Source organism: Oratosquilla oratoria, chromosome 30, assembly GCF_046742065.1.
Source record: "Oratosquilla oratoria isolate Oo_2021 chromosome 30, ASM4674206v1, whole genome shotgun sequence".
Taxonomy (NCBI): domain Eukaryota; kingdom Metazoa; phylum Arthropoda; class Malacostraca; order Stomatopoda; family Squillidae; genus Oratosquilla; species Oratosquilla oratoria.
In genome coordinates this window covers 27,639,736-27,663,767 of record NC_134806.1, presented here as the reverse complement: position 1 = coordinate 27,663,767, position 24,032 = coordinate 27,639,736, and the positions used below count along the sequence as shown (strand labels likewise).

The 24,032-nt window shown below is 38.2% G+C and overlaps 1 protein-coding gene across 4 annotated transcripts in view; it reads right to left on the bottom strand.

Moving 5' to 3' along the window:
* Positions 1-7,877, bottom strand: part of Med (Smad/Smad4 homolog Medea) — a 200,086-nt gene extending 192,209 nt beyond the window's left edge. For 3 of the 4 annotated variants that reach the window (XM_076212692.1, XM_076212695.1, XM_076212694.1), the window contains exon 1: positions 7,355-7,875. The gene's annotated coding sequence lies outside the window, so the exon portion shown is untranslated. Of the gene's footprint in view, positions 1-7,354 lie in introns of all 4 variants that reach the window. The other variant, XM_076212693.1, reaches the window with a different exon arrangement.
* Between the last annotated feature and the right edge of the window lie 16,155 nt (positions 7,878-24,032).

Genomic DNA, 24,032 nt, shown 5'->3' with positions numbered 1-24,032 from the left:
AGGCTTCTGGGAGGATCTTGATTGAGAGGATTAGGAGAGGAAGAGAGGGAGTAATTGGTGAGGAAACAGTGTGGATTTAGGACGGGTAGAGGTTGTGTAGATCAGATCTTTGTGGTAAGACAAATATGTGAGAAAGTTATAGGAAAGGGGAAGGATGTTTTTTGGGCTTTTATGGATTTGGAAAAGGCTTACAATAGGGTAGACAGAAAGGCACTGTGGGAGGTTATGCAGATATATGGGATAGGAGGAAAGCTTCTAGGAGCTGTCAAGAGTTTTTATGAGAGTAGTAGAGCTTGTGTCACGATTAGAAATGGAGAGAGTGAGTGGTTCGTGGTAAAGGTGGGACTTCGTCAAGGATGCGTTATGTCGCCCTGGCTGTTCAACTTATACATGGATGGGGTAGTGCAAGAGGTAAATGCAAGGGTAGTGGGTCAGGGATTGGAGATGGTTAAAGAAAATGGAGAAAAGTGGGAGGTGAGCCAGCTGTTGTTTGCTGACAACACTGCGCTTGTGGCAGGATCGGAGGAGGGACTGAGGAAGTTGGTGACAGAGTTTGGGAGAGTATGTGAAAGAAGAAAGCTAAAGATAAATGTGGGTAAAAGTAAGGTGATGAGATGTACAAGGGGTGAAAGTGGCAGTAGACTGGAAGTGAGCATAAAGGGAGAGCAACTGGAGGAAGTGGATAGTTTTTTATACTTGGGTGCAAATGTGGTAGGAAAAGGTGGAGTGAAGGTGGAGGTAGAATGTAGATTGAGAGAAGTGAGTAAATGCCTTGGTGGATTGAAGAGTGTAATGAGGAATAGACATTTGGGAATGGATGCTAAGAGGAGACTGTATGAAGGAGTGATTGTGCCAACAGCACTGTATGGGGCAGAAACATGGAACATAAGAGAGGAAGAGAGGAGTTTGAATGTGTTTGAGATGAGATGTCTGAGAAGTATGATGGGGGTTACTAGGCTAGATAGAGTGAGAAATGAGGAGGTGAGGAGGAGAACGGGGGTGGAAAGGGAGTTGGGAGATAGGGTTGATGAAAGAGTATTGAGATGGTTTGGACACATGGAAAGAATGAGTGAAGAAAGACTAGTAAAAGAGGTATGGAAGGCAGATGTGGAGGGAGTGAACATGAGGGGACGTCCTAGGATGAGGTGGATGGATGGGGTGAAGGGGGCTTTGGGGAAGAGGGGAATGTCTGATGAGGAAGGATGGGAGAGGACAGAAGACAGGGCTGAATGGAGAATGGTTGTATATGGATGATGTTGTGATGCATGAGGTGGAATGGGTGGGGGGATGGGGGGTGAGGTAGTATGTGTGAGCAAAATTTTGACGCAGCCCGAAGGGATTTCTCCCCGTCTTCTCCTTTTATGCATGGGTGGACAGAGAGGGGGGGTCGCCGATTTAATGAAGCGGCCTTGCTGTGGATGTGCTGTGTCTTGCGACACTGCTTCTGACCCAGGGCAGTGGACAAGGTGCAGGGATGACCAGTCATCCAAGAGGTGCTAAGAGGGAGGGTGGAGGAGTGTGGACTGTATTCAGGGATGGAATGGGTGGGAATGATTTTATGCCTTTTCCTTTTTGGCTACCTCCCTTGTAAGGGGGAAAAAGCCTTTGTATATGTATGTGTACATATATATATATATACAGACACTCCTCACCTTACATTTTAGTTACGTTCCGAATGGCCGAACGTAACGTGAAAATGAACGTAAGTTATAACTGTACGTTCCAGTAATGTATGACCATTCATACTGTACTATACATCCATAAATTCTATTACCGTATCTTATAAAACATCCCTAAATCATTAATTATAAACATAACATTGTAAAATGATAACATTAATTTCAAATAAATTTAAGCGACATAAAGTGAGATGGTGTAGGAGGAGGAGGAGGAGGAGGAGGCAAGGCACATTCAGTCTGTCATTTGTGCCATGTAAACAATCGACACAGGGGCATGCGTAAGTATCGTTTGAAAGTCTCATACTACGGAGTGTGCTAAACTAAAAAATTCACAAAAAAAAAAGAAAAGAAAAAAAAAGAAGAATTTTTTCACATTTTTTTACAATCAGTTCAAACGTAAAATCGAAAAAATGTAAAACGAATGAATGTAAGTAGAGGAGCGTCTGTATATGTATATATATGTATATATATATATATATATATATATATATATATATATATATATATATATATATATGTATATATATATATACAGTCAAACCTCGAAAGCCCGGACTAATTGGGGGGAAGGGTGATCCGGTCATCGAAATTATCGCCCTAACACTTGTAGATTTCCGTAGCGGTATACGTATAGGTAATGTATGATATGGCATAGAAACATAATAATAATACTCTAACACTGTAATAATAATACTATAATACTAATAATTCTGTAATAACTATAATACAGGCATATAAATGTACTGTTTATACAGTGCACTGTACTGTATTTTTTATTACGTACACCGTAAATATCAGAAGGTATGCACACAGGACAGTGATGGTGGCCAGGGTTGCCGCGTTTTCTACACTGCCGTGTAGAATGGGAGTGTTGCCATACCGTATGGGCATACAATTTTTCTCGGGGGTGTGCAGACTTTCATAGCAAGATATACTTGTCAAACTTTGACAAAATGTTGGTTCTAGTTTTTTTTATTCTTGAATGTATATAAGGCCCCCATGCCCTAACATATTCAGTAAGATATATCTTTTTTATATTATCGCTAAAAGAAAGCTGAAACTTTAGCGTAGAATATTTTTCTACACGGTAAAAACGTATCTTTTAGGGTATAATATTTTATAAGAAACACAATTACCAATAAAAGTCATATTTTGATGTACCATTTATTATTTGATGACTAGTTCTATGATTTTTAAACAAAAGTGAGTTTTTTAATGTTTTTAACAGCCCGCTGATATGTAGAAAATATTTCCTCATGTCCTTGTGCAGTTGCCACATGCCGCTATTTTACTACGTTTTGGTACAAAATTCTACGAAACGGCAGCCCTGGTGGCGGCTTGACTGGGCCGTTTGAGTACACGCGTACGGCCGTCGTTGCCACCTACCGGACAAATAGGGGACAAATAGGGAACTTTGCTTGAAAAGTCTGCCCTTTGTTCATTTTGACCGGTCATACAAGGGTCCGAGCATTCGAGGTTCGACTGTATATATATGTGTGTGTGTTTTATGCTGTCAAGTGGTCGAGCGGTCTAAGGCGAGTGTGTCTTGGGAGTTTACTTCCAGATGCAGCGGGTTCGAATCCCGTGCGCTACTGTCAAGGAGATTGTCTGATTGATGTCGCTGTTCACTAGCGAATTTCTCATATATATATATATATATATACAGGTAAACGTCGACTTACGATGGCATTAGGTTTCGATAGATCCATCGTAAGACGATTTCATCGTAAGTCGATCCCCAATTTGTGTATCACTCTGTTTCGTGGTCACTGTACCTAGCCTACCTGTATATTAACCACCAGAGATACTGAATATAGCCTATTAAACATGTACAGTAGTTTATTTAATTATTTTTATCCTTTTTACCATATTCAAACACTATAATATGTATTTTCAGTACGGAACTTAAATTTCGCGGGCAGCAGCCAATGCCAGCCGTACGACGTGTCGTAATAATACTCGCATCATAAAATATAGTCACCGCTTATATCGATCGTTCTCTCTTTCACCCGCGAATTTTGAAAACCACAGAGAATGGGATTCAGGGCACATTTGAGAGAATGTAAAAACACAGGGGCGACTACAATAAATATAATCAAGACGTCGAAATGGCAGCGTCGCGAATCCACTTGCTCCTCATGACGCCTACGTGTGCGGCACCGTATGGAAGGGTTAAATATATCATATCATGTCGTCGTCGTCATCGTAAAGTCGAACAATCGTAAGTCGCAGCCATCGTAAGTCGACGTTTACCTGTATATATATATATATATATATATATATATATATATACATACATATATATATACATTATATACATATATATATACATATATATATATATATATATACATATATATATATATATACATATATACATATATATATACATATATACATATATATATATATATATATATATATATATATATATATATATAGCTATAATTCATGAAGCTAAAGTAAAAAAAAATTTATAATTCATTTATCAACCTTAAATTACTAGTTAAGTAATAAATAAAATCATAAAATTAATTTATATACCAGGAAATTGTACCTTAACAATATCATAATCCTTATCTAAAAATTAGAAAGGTTTACATATAATATTTCCAAAAGTAAAATAAAATTAACTTGTAAACAATTAAATACTAAATACAGACTCTAATCAGTAAACCACTTAGCTTTGAGTAAATATTTACATTTTTATATGCAAGACATGAAACTACCAGCCTATGTCATAAATCAATATAACTGCATCATTTGGGATACTTTGCATCCTAAAAGCTGCAATATTCTTTGCAGGTTCTTTTGATATCTGGCAAGAGTGACATACCCACCCCTGTATGGGGGTACTGACAGCAATTTTTTATGCAATCAATATTTGAGGGAATTCAGTGACATCAACAAAGACAAGGTTAAGATAGTATTATTTCATGATTAAAGATACATGACTACTTATGGGCAATAGTCATGAAAAAAGTTAAAGCAATCAACAATGAGAAAGATCAAAGTGTTTTATTGATGTTATTGACTAATGACATTATACCTACAAAACAATGCCTTGAAACGGCAAAGACAGCAAAATAGTGTGATTAGGACTATAAAATCCGACTTTATGTACACTGACAAGAAAAGCTTTCAGTTGTTAATAAATGTATATTTGTCCACATTTAGAATACTATCTGCAAGTTTGGACACCATTTTACAGAAAAGACATTAACCACCTTTTGCATACAAAGGACAAACTTGTTGGCTGAAGGTATCTGATTGATGTAAAATGAAAGATTAAATATACTGAAAATCCACAAATAATGAGTGGGAAAGAACATAAACACCAAGATTCTTAATGACTTCAAGAGAACTGAACTTTTAAGGGGCTACATCCAAGTTTTGCAAGAGACAAATCAAGGTTGCAGCTACAGCAGCCATTATTCAGAGTTGTAAACCAATGGAACAAGTTACTACATGTCACTAAAGCAAACTCGGTAAACATATTTAACCACAGACTGGATAAGTACTTAAAAGACATGGTTTATACATCAATAGGCTAAGCCTACATTTACCCATAACCCTAAGGTGTAAGAGTAAATCTTCTTTCTTTATCATAAAAAGAAATGAAGAGAATCAAAAAGACTGATCATTTTTTACTTCCCCTATCCATACAATTTGCTACCATCCTTAAATCTCTCATTTGCAACCTCTATGTCAGGTGTAATATTGTCCACAGGAAAAAAGGCACTGGATATTGCCAAGAAATACACTAAATACTACTTGCCCTCTGCTCCAGCACCCATCTCAGCCCTCCACTCACCCGAATGGCTGCCCCAGATTACAACAGCTAGGTTTGACTGAGGATAGTTCCATAAACTGACAATACACATCTGCTGGCATGCTTATCCACCACTTTGTACAGTGCTCAAGCGGGAGACTGCCACAAGTGGGCAGAACTGTTTGCCACATAAAGCTATTTGTTATTCAGGGTTGTAGTAGAACACAAGCAATACGTGGTAAATTTTTGGAAGTATCTACATGATATCAATCAACCCTGCAGATATTTCCTCTCTATCGACATAGCTTTTGAAATCATTAAGATTCTCAAGTCTATCCACAATGTCAAGGTGTTAACTCTTGGATCAGACCTACATGATACAGCATTAGGAAATCAAATATTTTGTAAATTATAATATTCATAAAATATACATTATTCTTTGCAGATATCAATAGCAGAAAATGTTGTTAAAAGTGATACACTTATGAACCAAGCCACTGAGGATGCTCGAGATGTCATCTTTGTTTTGATAGATGCAGTGGTTGAAGAAATTAAAGTACGATAAATTTGTCTATTCTAACCTAACCTGCATTTAGTAACGAGATACCTGTAATTCTATAGGGGTCATCATCACTGTCGCCTTCAGGGATGTTGATGGACAGTGTTGGTGTCTGTGTCTGATCAGACTGCAGGGTGTACAGGAGTTGCATTGCTTTAAGAAATGCATGAATCTCAGCTCCATAACACTATTTTAAAAATATGTACCATGCAAGGTACTGACGGAAGTACTGAGGGTAAATTCCAGATCATATTGTCACAGCTTTGTTCGGTAGCACATTTGCTTTTAGCAAGACTCAACAGACAACATGGTGTCCAAATCCTATGATCACAGTTTTGTTTGGTAGTGTATTTGCTTTTTTGTAATTTTTTTGCTATTGATTTCCATCAAGTAAAAAGTATATTACATTGATATATTATAATTTATAAAATTTATATTTAATTTTCTAATATTGCATAGGTACTTCTGAAAAAATACCCAATACATGATAAACTATTCTATTAATATCAGTAACTTAACTGTGGTGTAGAAACAAACTACTAACAATCAATAGATGAGAGTAATCTATCCCCAAGGGACCAATGTAGACTTAATTTAAAGGCCTCAATAGTATTAGTTAGTTACACAATATCAAATGGCTTAAATTTTGAATTTATAATAACTTTGGGAAAAAACTCAAATGCAAAAGAAAAAAGAAAATTTCCTACATACCTACATGAAAATCACATTAAAACAACCATATCTCTATCAAAGCTTGCTAAATTTCTTTCTGAACATGTCTATGGGTTCTTAGACACATTTATTACATTTTTACCCATACATACTAGTTCAATAAACTTCCACTCAGCTATTAATATTTTGTTATTTCTTCAGCCTTTGAATACTATTTCCCTAAAATATAGCAGGAGAAATGTACATCTTATATGAGAAATTCCTCTAGTACATCTGTACATCTATTGCAAGACTTGTCTTAACAATGTATACACTTGACATTAGACCAAAGCTACCTATACATATGAAAAAAATAAACTTTTGCTACTTATTGTACACCATTTATGCATATATTTTTTTCACTTTATTTAGTATTCACTTGGTAAATGCAACCATGTTACAGCAATATGATGGGTTAAACAGTGTTGTTGGTGTTGACTGTTCCTAACAGGAAATACTTGAAGTGTGGCATGCTGCCTGGCAGGCATGGGAAGTTCCTGTCCCTACAATCTTCACCAGATCATCATGAGCAAAAAAATGGATCTACAATAAAATGAACGCATATGACAGCTGATGAAAATTAAACAATAAAACTTACTTTATAAATTACTGGTAAACTGGGTATATGCTCACCTTGCTGAGATGGCGATGGTCACTGTCAGCTACGTGAAGACGACAGTATCAATAACCTGCTCGTTAGAAAAATGCCATGGTTATATGCCTTGTTCTACCCTCTGGACGGCCCCATTTCCCTTGTGCAGCACGAATGACGTCTTCCTGCTGCTGCTGCTGCTACCGCTGGTTGGGGCATCGGAACCTAGGGTTGTCGCTACTGTGGTGTTGTTGCTTCTGCAGTTGTTGTTGTTGTGAGTGGATGTAGTGAGGCCACTGTATAGGCCAGCCACCTCCCACTCGTCCTTTTCTACGTCTCGCACGTCTGTCACGATTACCTTTGGTTTGCTCCTCCAGCACACAGTTAGACTGCCCCTTCTTATACAATTCAATAAGATCTTGCCTTTGTCCTAGCTTTAAAATCTTGACTGTTGTAGATTTCGTAATGGTTGGTCAGCAAGCGGGGAAGCAAAATAAAGCTGTTGAACAAATGCGTATCGGAAGCGCAAAGAGCTACATGTAGCCGATCTTACCGCTAAATCATCAATGCAGCAGTTATTGAAGCATTTTGTTTTCTTTAGAGTTATGGAGAGCAAGTGCAATGCATGCTTACTTATTTCTCTAGTGGAGGAATCGTTCTGTATGCATAGACGGATTACTAACAACTGACAAGTAGTTCGTCTGATAGATTGTGTTGATGTAACTTACTTCAAGTGATACAGTAGTGTTTCATTGATTTTCTAATTACACTCGAGTGCTGAAGCATAGCGTGAGAATTGTGGAGACATGATGGCTTCGTTTGCAAGTCATACTAGTTACACAGATTTGAGTTTTATTAGTTAATGACGAAAACTGCGATGTTTCACAAATTGCGTCGTACAGTGATGACAGGTATATTATTTAGGATGAGGAATTCCCTTTAGTAAATATAGTAAAATTATGAGTATTATATTGATATAATCCTAATCAAATAAAAATTTACGTGACTTGTATTGTAGTAATAAGTACTCTATAAACGCATTCATATTGCTCGTCTCTTCTCTCAGCTCCGAAATTTTTATGACAAATCGCACAAACAGCGCTGCGAATATAGGAAACATACTCGTATACTTTGTCGTTTTAATCAACATGTGAAATGATAATGAGTCTGATTAGGAATACCTACGCAGAGAATATTAATAGACATTGTATCTACACACCATACACGTGCGTCCAAATTTACGCATATTAGAAATGGGTAAGGCCTAAAATATTAATCCTATGGGAATTCAGACAGACGGTATAGGAGAAAGATCAGGAGTGTTGATAAGGGATAACTTGTCACTTGACAAACATCAGTAAGATTGTGAGAGATACGCAGAAACTGTTAAAAAAACATAGATGTGGCACTTTACTACGTGGATGGTGAGATGATAGAAACCACAAATCCAAACACGTCCTACATTGGAATGCACAACAGTGGTATGGCCCCTATAGAAATTAAATACAAAGAGCAGCAACCAAAATTATCCACAGCCTTGTAGATAAGTTGTGCGAAAAAGAGATTACAAACACCAGTTTTGCCATCATTGACTGAGTAGGAAGAGGGCTTGTATAGAATTTTTTTTACTATGAAATACTCTCGGTTTCACGGTTATTGATAGGAAGGTATCACGAGGTCATGGGAACAATCTAACGAAAAGTCTGAAGGATGTGAACGAATAAAGTTTTCCATTAAAAGTGCATAAGCTGAAATAACCGAGATAATACAGCATAAGCTGGAACCATATACTATATTAGTTCAAAATAAGTTATGCTACTTGGAGAATAAGATAATATTCCCAAGAACAGAATTCCCTTCCTGTATTTGTGTATACTACAAATAGGCACAAACTCGTACATACACACGCACACATACATACACACACCGAAAAAGATTTGGGTGTAATTATCTCAAACGACTTGTCCTATGACAAACAGAGAAACAAAATTGTCGGAGAATCCTACAACTTGCTAAGATAAATAAAAGTGGCATTTACATATTTGGTCGAAGAAATTATTAAAAAAAAAAAACATTGGTCACACTAACTAGAATATGCGGCGACATTGTGGTCACCCAGTACCAAAAAGAATATAAAGAAAATAGAAAGAATCCAGAGAGCAGCAACAAAAATGGCATCTGCACTTGCAAACTTGTCATATGAGGAGAGATTGGCTAAATTGGAGTTACCGACTCTGGAGCAAAGAAGAGAGAGAGGTGACCTACTGACCATCTACAGAATCATGAAAGGCACAAAAATACTCGATAGAGAGGACTTGTTAAACTGGGACAAGAGAAGCACAAGAGGACATGGAAACAATAAAAAACAGCTACAGAAGAGATATGAAGAAAAACAATTTTCCACATAGAGTGGTGGACACTTGGAACAATCTGGACAATGAAATAGTGTGCGCAAAAAACATTCGTGAGTTTAAGAGCAAACTAAACACTGCGAGATACAAAGGCGGGACAATACGAGCGTAGCTCCCCTTCCCGCAAAATACAACTATGCAAATACACACACACACACACACGCGCGCGCGCGCGCGACTCGGTGGCGCAGTTGGTAGAGACTGAACTACTAGCATGGTGGTGCCCGTAGTACTTGGTTCGAATCCTGCCCAGGGCCGAAATTATTTCGGTACCGCTGCGCTTCGGGTCGTTACTCTGACTCTCGTGGGCGGGGAGTTGGGTGTGTGTGTGTGTGGAAGGTCACAGCATTACCCATAGATCGGACCTACGAGCTCTGAGCTCTCTTCCAGGAGGGAAATAGCTGTCGATCACGAGTCCAACACGTGATCCAAAGACCAAGTGAATACACACACACTGGGATAAATTCTATATGGAAGAGACAAAAAAGGATGAGAAATGGAATATCTTGATGGAAAATTGCAATGAAGGGGTAAACAGGCATGTACCAAGACAAAAGCGAGAGAGAGAGTACATCAAATGTTGGCTCAACAAAAGATGCAGTGATGCAAAAGACAGAGGGGACAAAGCTTGGAAAAGGTGGAGAAAATATTTAAAAAAAAACTAGTAAATGGCAAATTTATTTAAACTATAGAAATGAGTATGTTAATGTGAGAAGAGAGGAGAAAAGGAACCATGAAAAGGATCTTATAGATAAATGCAAAAATCAACTCAAACTATTCTATCGATATGTGAATGGTAAACTTAAAAACAAACAGGAAATGGTGAAACTACGCCAAGGAAATATAGAATACACAGAAGAATTAGAAATGGCCGAAGTCATGGACAATCACTTTAAATCCGTCTTCATCGGAGAGAAAATACAAAATTGGGACGAAGATAATAACAAGCAATCTCCCCACATGAGTGAGTTTACAACACAAAAAGAAATGTCAGAACACCGATCAAAACTTGACGTCAGAAAATCACATGGCCCGGATGGTATTGCAAATTGGATTCTAGAGGAATGCAAAGAAGAACTAACGGACAAAATACACAAAATAATAAATAGCTCACTCAAAGAAGGAAAGATACATAAAGACTTTGAAAAATGCTAATATTGTACCAATATATAAAGGAGAAAACAAGCAAGAACCCATCAACTATAGGCCAGTATCACTAACAAGCACTATAGCCAAAAATTGTGAGAAAATCATCAAGAATAGATGGGTAAAACATCTGGAAGACAACAACATAATAAACCCAAGACAATTTGGGTTCAGACAAGGAAGATCATATACCACAAACTTAATATGCTTCTACTCAAGCCTAATAGACATAGTGCAAGAAATGAATGGATGGGCTGATTGTGCCTTCCTAGACGTGCAAAAAGCTTTTAACAAAGTACCACACAGAAAATTACTAAAATACAACCGGAACACATGGGAGGAATACAAGAGAACCTACTAAAATGGATGGAGGACTTCATGATTGGTAGAAAGATGAGAATAGTGCTCAGAGAAGAATATTCAGATTGGAAAGAGGTGATCAGTGGAGTACTGCAAGGATCTGTATTGACACCAATAATGTTTGCTATTTATGTGAATGACATGGACGAGGATGTGAAATGTTACATGAGCTTCTTTGCAGACGACGCCAAACTGTTAAGGAAAGTAGAAACTGATAAGGACTGTGAATCACAGCAGGAAGACCTGAATAAGGTATGGAACTGGAGTCAGAAATGGGAAGTGGACTTTAATACTAAGAGGTGTAGCATAATGGAGTTTGGAAAAAGCAAAAACAGAATATCAGGAAAATATACAATTGGAACCAAGGAGATAAAGAAGGAGAGATCCGAAACAGATTTGGGGGTAATTATCACAAACGACTTGTCCTATGATAAACAGAGAAACAAAATTGTCGGGGAGACATACAACTTGCTAAGATCAATAAAAGTGGCATTTGCATACTTGGACGAAGACATGATAAAAAAAATATTGGTTACATTGATAAGGCCTAGACTAGAGTATGCGGCGACATTGTGGTCACCCAGTACCAAAAAGAATATAAAGAAAATAGAAAGAATCCAGAGAGCAGCAATAAAAATGGCAACTGCACTTGCAAACTTATCATATGAGGAGAGATTGGCTAAACTGGAGTTACCGACTCTGGAGCAAAGAAGAGAGAGAGGTGATCTACTGACCATCTACAGAATCATGAAAGGCACAGAGATACTCGATAGAGAGGACTTACTAAACTGGGACAAGAGAAACATAAGAGGACATGGAAAGAAAATAAAAAAGCATAACTACAGAAGAGAACTGAAGAAAAACAGTTTTCCACAGAGAGTAGTGGACACTTGGAACAAACTGGATAATGAAATAGTATGCGCAAAAACCATTAATGAGTTTAAAAGCAAACTAGACACTGCGAGATACAAAGGTGGGACAACACGAGCATAGTTCCCCTTCCCGCAAAATACAACTAGGTAAATACACAAATACATATACAGACACACACACGCGCGCGCGCGCGGACAAAGAGAACGACCTACCCTGGAACAAAGAAGAGAAAGAGGAGACCTGCTAACCATGCACAGAATTATGAAAGGGATGGAAGTCCATGATAGAGATGACTTATTAATGTGGGATAAAAAAAAAAAAAAAAAAAAAAAAAAAAAAAAAAAAAAAAAAAAAAAAGAGGACACGAAAAGAAACTTGAAAAGGATAGTTACAGAAGAAATCTGAAAAAGAATAGCTTCCCACACAGTGATAGATATCTGGAACAAACTCAATGAAGAAACATTGAGTGCAGAAACTATACAAGAATTTAAGGTTAAACTGGATGCTGAAAGATACAAAAGCGGGTAACTACGAGCATAGCTCTCTTCCCGTAAAATACAGCTAGGTAAATACACACACACACACACACACACACACACACACAAACACACACGGTTGGTAGAGCACTGGACAGGGAAGTACGGTGGTGGTCGCAGTACCTGGTTCGAATCCTGCCCAGGGCCGAAATTATTTCGGTATCGCTGTGATTCGGGTCGTTACTCTGACTCTCGTGGGCGGGAGTTGTGTGTGTGTGTGTGTGTGTGTGAAAGGTCATAGCATTACCCATAGATCGGTCATGCGAGCTCTGAGCTCTCTTCCGAGAGGGAAATAGCTGTCGATCACGAGTCCAACACGTGATCCAAAGACCAAGGCGAATACACACACACACACACACACACACACACACACACACACACACACACACACACACACACACACACACACACACACTACGACTCGATAGCGCGGTGGTAGCGTTCGCTGCCGCCACCACGGTGGTCCGGGTTCGAATCCCGCCAAGGGCTGAAATAATTTCAGTATTGCTGCGCTGCGAGTTGTTACTCCAACTCTCGTGGGTGGGGAGTTGGGTGTGTGTGTGTGTGCGCATGTAAGGTCACATCATTACCCATAGATCGGTCAGATATGAGCTCTGAGCTCTCTTCCGGGAGGGAAATAGCTGTCGGTCACGAGTCCAACATATGATCCAAGACCGTGGTGAATCACACACACACACACACACACACACACACACACACACACACACACACACACACACACACACACATGGGCCAGATGAAATAGCAAACTGGATTCTGAAAGAATGCAAGAATGAACTGGCAGACAAAATACACAGCATACTAAACAGTTCCTTGAAAGAAGGAAAAGTTCCAGAAGATTGGAAAAAAGCAAATATAGTACCTATATATAAAGGAGGAAATAAAGAAGAACCTACCAACTATAGACCAGTCTCTCTAACAAGTACAATAGCAAAAATTTGTGAAAGAATTATCAAAAGTAGATGGGTAAAATATTTAGAAAAAAATAAAGTGTTAAACCCAAGGCAATTTGGATTCAGACAAGGACGATCATGCGTCACCAATTTAATATGTTTCAATTCAAGGCTAATAGATATAATACAAGAAAGAGATGGATGGGCGGACTGTGCATTTCTAGACCTAAAGAAAGCGTTTGACAAAGTACCACATAAGAAGTTGCTTAAGAAATTAGAAACTGAAGGAGGAATACAAGGAAAACTACTAAATTGGATGGAAGACTTTTTGCAAGAAAGAAAAATGAGAGTAGTGATAAGAGACCAGCACTCAGAATGGGATGAAGTAATAAGCGGTGTTCCGCAGGGAACAGTACTGGCCCCAATAATGTTTGCTATATATATTAATGATATGGATGAAGGAATTGAAAGCTATATGAGCTTCTTGGCAGATGATGCAAAACTACTAAAAAGAGTGAAAACAGAAGAAGATTGTGAATCACTACAGAGAGATCTATATAAAGTACAGGAATGGAGTAGGAAGTGGGAGATGGAGTTCAATACAAAAAAGTGTAGTATAATGGAATTTGGAAAAAGCAAAAGCAGAGTAACAGGATCGTATAATTTGGGAGAGGAAGGAATAAAAAAAGTAGAAAATGAGAAGGACCTGGGAGTCATTGTTATGAATAATATGTCACCTGAGAAACATATAAATAAGATTTTTGGAGAAACTTATAATTTGATAAGAACAATCAAAGTTGCATTTACATACCTGGATGAAGAAATGGTGAAGAAAATCCTAATCACCCTGATAAGACCAAGATTGGAATATGCAGCAACGATATGGTCACCAAGTACAAAATAATGTATAAAAAAAACTTGAAAGAATACAAAGAGCAATTACAAAACTGGCACCTACACTCTCAAAACTATCATATGAAGAGAGACTAGAAAAACTTGAACTACAGACACTAGAGAAAAGAAGAGAGAGGAGATTTGATAACTATTTACAGAATCATGAAAGGCATGGAAATTACTGATAGAGAGAAGCTGATAAAATGGGATGACAGAAATACAAGAGGACACGGAAAGAAAATAAAAAAAGACAGCTATAGAAGAGATTTGAAAAAGAACAGCTTTCCTCACAGAGTAATAGACAGTTGGAACAAGTTAGATGAGAAAGTGGTGTGTGCAAAAACAATATATGAATTTAAAAATAGTTTAGATAAAATGAGATATGAAGACGGGACCCCACGAGCATAGCTCCCCTTCCCGTAAAATACAACTAGGTAAATACAACTAGGTAAATACACACACACACACACACACACACACGCATGCATATACATACACTGGTGGGCTAGGAGTTGTGTCTGTGTGTCGTAGTGTAACCCAGAGATCGGGCCATATGTGAGCTCTGAGCTCTCATACGGGAGGGTAGTAGCGATTGATCACGATTCGAACGCGTGATCCAAGACCGTGGTGAATCACACATTGCTGACAAGGAGATGTATGTGTGTGTGTATTTACCTAGTTGTATTTACCTAGATGTATTTTGCGGGAAGGGGAGCTACGCTCGTATTGTCCCGCCTTTGTATCTCGCAGTGTCTAGTATGCTCTTAAACTCACGAATGGTTTTTGCGAACACTATTTCATTGTCCAGTTTGTTCCAAGTGTCCACCATTGTATGTGGAAAACTGTTTTTCTTCAGATTTCTTCTGTAGTTATGTTTTTATTTTCTTTCCATGTCATCTTGTGCTTCTCTTGTCCCAGTTTAACAAGTCCTCTCTATCGAGTATTTCTGTGCTTTTCATGATTCTGTAGATGGTCAGTAGGTCACCTCTCTCTCATCTTTGCTCCAGAGTCGGTAACTCCAGTTTAGCCAATCTCTCCTCATATGACAAGTTTGCAAGTGCAGATGCCATTTTTGTTGCTGCTCTCTGGATTCTTTCTATTTTCTTTATATTCTTTTTGGTACTGGGTGACCACAATGTCGCCGCATATTCTAGTCAAGGCCTTATTAGTGTGACAATTTTTTTTTTTAAATAATTTCTTTGTCCAAATATGTAAATGCCACTTTTATTGATCATAGTAAGTTGTAGGATTCTCCGACAATTTTGTTTCTCTGTTTATCATAGGACAAGTCGTTTGAGATAATTAACTCAATTTTTTTTCGGATCTCTCCTTCTTTACCTCCTTGGTTCCAATTTTATGTTGTCTGATATTCTGTTTTTGCTTTTTCCAAACTCCATTATGCTACACTTCTTGATATTGAAGTTCACTTCCCATTTCTGACTCCAGTTCCATACTTTATTCAGGTCTTCCTGCAGTGATTCGCAATCCTTTTCAGTTTTTACTTTCCTTAACAGTTTGGCGTCGTCTGCAAGGAAGCTCATGCAACATTTCACACTATCATCCATGTCATTCACATATATAGCAAACATTATTGGAGCCAATACAGATCCTTGTAGTACTCCACTGATCACCTATTTCCAACCTGAATATTCTTCTCTGAGCACTATTCTCATCTTTCTACCAATCAGGAAGTCCTCCATCCATTTTAGTAGGTTCCCTTGTATTCCTCCTCTATGTTCCATTTTTTTAAAATAATTTTTGGTGTGGTAATTTAGCAAAAGCTTTTTGTAAGTCCAGGAAGGCACAATCAGTCCATCCATTCCTTTCTTGCACTATATATATTAATTTTGAGTAGGAACATATTAAGTTTGTGGTATATGATCTTCCTTGTCTGAACCCAAATTGTCTTGGGTTTATTATATTGTTGTCTTCCAGATGTTTTACCCATCTATTCTTGATGATTTTCTCACAAATTTTGGCTATAGTGCTTGTTAGTGATACTGGCCTATAGTTGGTGGGTTCTTCCTTGTTTCCTCCTACATATATTGGTACAATGTTAGCATTTTTCCAGTCTTTTGGTATTTTTCCTTCTTTAAGTGAGCAACTTATTATGTTATGTATTTTGTCCGTTAGTTCTGCCTTTGCATTCTTTTAGAATCCAATTTGCAATTCCATCCGGGCCATGTGATTTCCTGGCATCGAGGTTTGATAGGTGTTCTAATATTTCTTTTTGTGTTATTGTTATTTTGCTCATGGGGGAAGATCGCCTTTCATTTCCTTCGTCCCAGTATTGTGCTTTGTCTGTAGTGAAGACCGATTTGAATTGATTATTCATGATTTCAGCCATTTCTAATTCTTGTGTGTATTCTATATTCCCTTGGCGTAGTTTCACCATTTCCTGTTTGTTTTTAAGTTTACCATTCACGTATCGATAGAATAGCTTGGGTTGCTCTTTGCGTTTATCTATAGTATCCTTTTCATGGTTCCTTTTTTCCCCTCTTTTCACTTTAACATACTCATTTCTATAGTCTATATAAACTTGCCATTTTCCATGTTTTTTATCTTTTATCCACCTTTTCCAAACTGTATGTATTTACCTATTTGTACCTAGTTGTATTTTACGGGAAGGGGAGCTATGCTCGTGGTGTCCCGTCTTTGTATCTCATTCTATCTAAACTATTTTCAAATTCATGTATTATTTTTGCACACACTACTTTCTCATCTAACTTGTTCCAAATGTCTATTACTCTGTGAGGAAAGCTATTCTTTTTCAGATCTCTTCTATAGCTGCCTTTCTTGATTTTCTTTCCGTGTCCTCTTGTATTTCTTTCATTCCATTTTATTAGATCCTCTCTATCAATAATTTCTATGCCTTTCATGATTCTGTAAATAGTTATCAAATCTCCTCTCTCTCTTCTTTGCTCTAGTGATGTGTGTATGTGTATTTACCTAGTTGTATTTACCTAGTTGTATTTTACGGGAAGGAGAGCTATGCTCGTGGGGTCCCGTCTTCATATCTCATTTTATCTAAACTATTTTTAAATTCATGTATTGTTTTTGCACAAACCACTTTCTCATCTAACTTGTTCCAACTGTCTATTACTCTGTGAGGAAAGCTTTTCTTTTTCAAATCTCTTCTATAGCTGTCTTTTTTTTTTATTTTCTTTTCTTTCCGTGTCCTCTTGTATTTCTGTCATCCCATTTTATCAGATTCTCTCTGTCAGTAATTTCTATGCCTTTCATGATTCTGTAAATAGCTATCAAATCTCCTCTCTTCTTTGCTCTAGTGTCTGTAGTTCAAGTTTTTCTAGTCTCTCTTCATATGATAGTTTTGAGAGTGTTGGTGCCAATTTTGTAATTGCTCTTTGTATTCTTTCAAGTTTTTTTATACATTTTTTTGTACTTGGTGACCATATCGTTGCTGCATATTCCAATCTTGGTCTGTGTGTGTGTGTGTGTGTGTGTGTGTGTGTAATAATAATAATAATAATAATAATAATAATAATAAAAGGTTTATTTCTATTACAGTGGTACACTGACAATAATACATTGGAAAAGTTTATTAAAGATATAAAACTTGGAATATATACGTGGAGCAATTTTACAATGAGTTAATTATGTGCACAATAGATGGGATAGCACTGTTTTTGTAGCGGTCTGTCCTTGGCGCTTTGATTGGTATGAGTCTATTTATGTGTCTAGTGGCGTGGCGAGTTGGTGGAGCATCAGGAGGGAGGAGGTGACGGTGTCTAGGGTGGGAAAGCAGGCTTTTCCCAAATTTCCTTAGTGCCTCCCCGTGCCGCTGGGACACCCTTGATAGAGTAAGGGTGGTAAGAGCATGGTCGTAGCTGCTGTACTCCACGCCCAGGATGATCCTGCACGCTCTCTTTTGTACCCTCTCCAGCTTTTGTCTCTGTGTGAGTGTGAGTGAGCTGCACCAGGCTGGTGAGGCGTACATGAGGGTGGGGAGTATGAAAGTTTTGTAGACCTCCTGTAGCTCAGATGTAGGTGTTCCTAGTGATTTTAACCTACTCAGCATATACAGTTTGTAAGACGCTGTCCTGACTATATTGGTGATATGTTGGTTCCAATTTAATTGAGCATCGAGTGTGATGCCCAAGATCTTGGTGGATTGCACCAATTGGAGGGGGTGGGGGCCCAATGAAAGTTGTGGAGGAGGTACTGCTTGGGTGGAGGTACAAAAGTGCATCACTACGGTCTTGTTGGTGTTGATTGTGACGTTGTTGTTTTCCGTCCACATCATGAGCTTGTTCAGGGTGTTTTGTAGTGGTGCGTAATCAGGCCGCCTGGTGTTGATTGGGATGCCTATGGTGCTGTCATCCACGTACTTCCATCTGTGAGGAGTGTCCATGAGGGCGTCGTTGATAAGGATGAGGAAGCATAGGGGACCCATTTTGGTACCCTGGGGGACCCCACAAGTTAAAGGGAGGAGGGGGGAAGTTGACCCTTGGTACCTGACCGCCTGCCGTCGTCCGGTGAGGAAATCTGCCAGCCATGCTATTAGGTGGGGCTGGATCCCCAGTTGGATGGCTTTGGAGAGAACAACATTGTGGTCAACAAGGTGTGTGTGTGTGTGTGTGTGTGTGTGTGTGTGTGTGTGTGTGTGTGTGTGTGTGTGTCTGTGTGTGTGTGTGTATGTGTGTGATTCACCATGGTCTTGGATCACGTGTTGGACTCGTGATCATATGTGACCGATCATATGTGACTGATCATATGTGACCGATCATATGTGACTCGAGCTCATATGTGACCGATCTATGGGTAATGCTGTGACCTGACACGCACACACACTCCCAACTCCCCGACCACGAGAGTTGGAGTAACAACCTGCAGCGCAGCGATACTGAAGTTATATCAGCCCTTGGCAGGATTCGAACCCGGACTGCCGTTGTGGCAGTCGGGAACTCCACCAACTGCGCCACGAGTTGTGTGTGTGTGTGTGTGTGTGTGTGTGTGTGTGTGTGTGTGTGTGTGTGTGTGTGTGTGTGTGTGTAAGGTTGAAAATTACCCATAGATAGGGTCATATGTGAGCTATGAGTTTAACACGTGCTCCAAGAACGTGGTGAATCATGGTTTAAAACTTCTGTCAATCTGTTAATCCGTTGTCTCGATTCTTTCCCGGCGGGAGAAACGCGGGGGGTCCCCCCAGGAAACCGGTCACGGCACCGGTTCAGCCAGAAGACGCTCGATGAAGAGGTTTCGTGTCGCCGTTTGGAAAGAGCGAGTGTAGAGCGGTGTAGTATAAGGTCACCTTTGTCCTCTGCATGGACGTTGCATGTAGGGGAACTGGAGTCTATCGCCAGCCCGATTCTGTGGTGGTAGCCTATCATTTTAATAGAGGGTGGTTACCTGAACGTAAGCCGTGTAAATCTTAGCTACCTTGGGAGTGATTTCTCAGTTAAGTTGATTGCTGGTTGAGTTTAGTGAAATGTAGATCTTGGCGATTTATTGTGGAGCGCTTGTTATGTGATGCCTGCTTTTGTACGGAAGTTTTCCTGGGTAGGGACAGTCGACGTTTGAGGAAAATACTGTTGGGGTTGTTTAGATTTTTCGTTCAGTGGGCTGTGTTTTTGTGATATGGTGTGAGGGGCGATATGGTGTGATATGGTGTGAGTACAGATCTACATAAGAACATAAGAATGAAGGAGACTGCAAGAGACTATAAGGCCTACACTAGGCAGCTCCGTATCCGTCAACACCTGTCATCCCCATCCACAAAGTTGTCTAATCGTTTCTTAAAACAACTGATAGTTTCAGCGCTTACTACATGGTTACTAAGTTTATTCCATTCACCGACCACCCTATTAGTAAACAAATTATTGCCTATTTTCTTCTTAAATCTAAATTTGTCCAGTTTATACCCATTACTGCTAGTCCTGCCCTGTTGTTTTATTATGATGACCTTGTTTGCATCACCCTTGTTATAGCCTTTGATCCACTTGGACACCTCTATTAGATCACCCCGCACTCTGCGTCTTTCCAGAGAGTGTAAGTTAAGGTGCCTAAGCCTCTCTTCGTATGATAGATTTCTGAGTCCATGTATCATTTTGGTCATTCTTCTCTGTACTGATTCTAGTAAATTGATGTTCATTCTATAGGACGGAGACCAAAACTGTACCGCATAGTCAAGGATGGGTCTAACTATAGCTAGATAGAGTTTAATAATTTCCTCTGCACTTCTGTTCGTTACCGTCCTAGCATTGAAACCTAATGCTCTGTTAGCTTTATTCTTGGCGCTAATGCACTGTTTCCTGGTTTTAAGGTCCGGACTCACTAGAGCTCCCAAGTCTCTCTCGCACTCAGTTTTCTTTAAAAGCGTGTTATCTAAGCTGTATCTATTTTCGGGGTTGTGTAGCCCTACGTTTAACACGCCACACTTAGAGATATTGAAGTTCATTTGCCATTTCACCGGCCATGTGAACAATTTGTGAAGATCCTCCTGCAGAATCTCTGCGTCGTCTTCTGACCTAATTGGGCGTCCTATTTTAGTGTCGTCCGCAAACTTACAAACATCATTATTTATCCCATCGTCTAAGTCGTTTATGTACTGTTTGGTGTTGACTTGATATCTTATTTTGTGTTGTTTGTAGGATCTCTTTGTTTTCTTAATTGCTGAGTACCATGCTATGAATGCATAGTTAGTTACGAGTTGTTTTCAATGATAAGTATTTCTGTTGCCCAAACCCTCTGCCTGCCACTGTTCTAAATATGTTCAGCTTCTTATTTGTCATCACTATTAGATTTTTCATTTATGATGTGAATGGTATCTGTGTAACAAATATGAGTCCCAGTATTCTCGAGTTATTTTCTTTTATTTCTCAGTTTTACTTCCCTCCGTAAATCTCCCCTACATCACCTCTGTGACCCCATTTCTTCTGTGCGATTTTGTTCACATGGATAGAAGAGCTGGTTATTGTTAGAATATATGATTCTTATCTCGTAGGAGAGGCTATTTAATCTAACTGTTGGGTGCATCATAGGTTCATGTATTTAATTCATAGTACCTCTTTATTTGTGATGACTTGTTCTGTTTACTTAATTTTGCAGCCTATGTCAGAACTTTTTGTGAGTTACCGGGGTGTTAGCCGTATTTATCTTCGTTCATTGATAATGAAATTCGCAAATTAGGTACCTACTCACCATCGGCAACACGTACCTAGCTGAAAATCCAAGTGAACTTTGTCCGCATGAACTCAGACCCTGATTAATAGGAGTTGTCTGTGGTGTGGGTCTTGCTCCTGTTACTGGTGCATTTCGACGCTCATTAAGTCAGTCTCAAGAATAAGAGTGCAAGGCCGATTACATAATTCGTAGATACTTAGTTTAGCCAAAACTATTTTATGGACTGAGAGATGGGGCGACTGGTTCCCCGGGTGGTGGTGGTTGTTTGTTTGGCGGACGGACTCGGGGGTCCAAACATGTCTCGAGCTACTTAAACCAAATTTTGGTCCGCATTTGAACAATATCCGCTCATATAAATAAAAATACAATTATAAAATAATTATAATAATAGTAGTAGTAGTAGTAGTAGTAGTAGTAGTAGTAGTAGTAGTAGTAGTAGTAGTAGTAGTAGTAGTAGTAGTAGTAGTAGTAGTAGTAGTAGTAGTAGTTTTAGTAGTGGTAGTAGTAGTAGTAGTAATAATAATAACAATAATAATAATAATAATGATAATAATAATAATAATAATAATAATAATAATAATAATAATAATAATAATAATAATAATAATAATAATAATAATAATAATAATAATAATAATGATAATAATGATAATAATGATAATAATAATAATAATGATAATAATAGTAATGATAATAGTAATAATAATAATAATAATAATTATATAATAATAATAATAATAATAATAATTAATAATAATAATGATAATAATAATAGTAATAATAATGATAATAATAATAATAATAATAATAATAATAATAATAATAATAATAATAATAATAATAATAATAATAATAATAATAATAATAATAGTAATAATAATAATAATAATAATAATAATAATAATAATAATAATAATAATAATAATAATAATAATAATAATAATAATAATAATAATAATAATAATAATAATGTGGATAGGAGGTAAATGAAACACGGGTTGAGGGAAATACTTTTATTCCTGACTAGTTTCGCCTGAGAGGCTTCTTCAGAGGAAAGTGGACTAGCTTCAGATGAAAAGTATTTGAAGTTAGGCTGGTCAATATATATATGGCAGAAAAAGGGAACGTGGCAATGTGTCTAATTGGTCCCCCACTTGACGTCATCTGCCGGTGTGACGAGTTATCGCAGCGAGTGGACAAAATATCCGCCTTTTGATCGTCGCGTGGCTGAGCTGTCCGTCTGGTTCAGGGGTTCTGTGCATTTTGTCCAAGATGACGAAGTGTGCTGCTGCTTTAGCCCATATCAAATCCCCAGTCCTTTTATTGATGTTATCCTGGATGTTGATGAATACGGACTCCATCGCCTTTCTTTCTTGTCTTGTAAGGTTATCCATAAGAATCTTTGCATTGTCCCATTTCGGTAGATGGTCTCGTTCGTCGACATGATTTACTATCGCACTGCTAACCCTGTGGTGTCTAACATCTGCTTGATGTTCTTTTATTTTAGTGTCTAGGCCCCTGCTAGTTTCACCGATGTATTTCTTATCACATCCACCACACGGGATTTCATATACTACACTGTTCTTATTTATGGTTGGGTCTTGTTTCTTTGTTATAAGGTCCTTCACTTTCACACCTGTAGATGTCACAAGACGAATGTTGGAGGACGATAAGATTTTGTCTAGGTCTCTCGTTAGAATGGAATTTGGGACCACCCAATACTTAGTGTTGGCTTTTTCTCTTTTGTTGTGTAGTATAAACGGGCCTTCTCCTCCAGAGTGCAAAGTAATCCTTTAGGGTACTTGAGTCTTTCAAAAGTCATTCTTATAATTTCTACTTCTTCCGCTAAGAATTCGTCACTGCAAATAAGAAACGCTCTCAAGAAAAGACCTATCACCACACCAGTCTTTGTCCTCTTATCAAGTGCACTGTAGTAATGAATGAAGTCATTCTTATTTGTCGGTTTCCTGTAAACTCTGAATTTAACACCATACCCTGACCTTACTATTACGGTGTCTAGAAAAGGTAGTTGTCCGTCTATCTCACTTTCGATCGTTAATTGGATGTTAGAATTCACACTATTGAGCTTGGATAATAAGTTTTCAATTTTTGTATTGTAGTGGGTAATCACTAAAACATCGTCCACGTATCTTAGCCATACAGTATTTTCTGATATCATGCGGAGAAAAAAAAACTTGCTTTCTAACATATCCATATCTAGTGAGGCCATAGCCGCACTGAGGGGAGAACCCATTGCTAAACCTGCATGTTGGCGGTACTCTTCTCCGTTAAATTCAAAAGCACCGAACCAGATGCACATTGATATATATTTTTTTATAATCGCGTTTACACATGGGTAATTCATTATCATAAAACATTTATAGTACTTCCTCTACTGCTTCTAGGGCTCCATCAATTGAGACGTTAGTAAACAGACTTTTC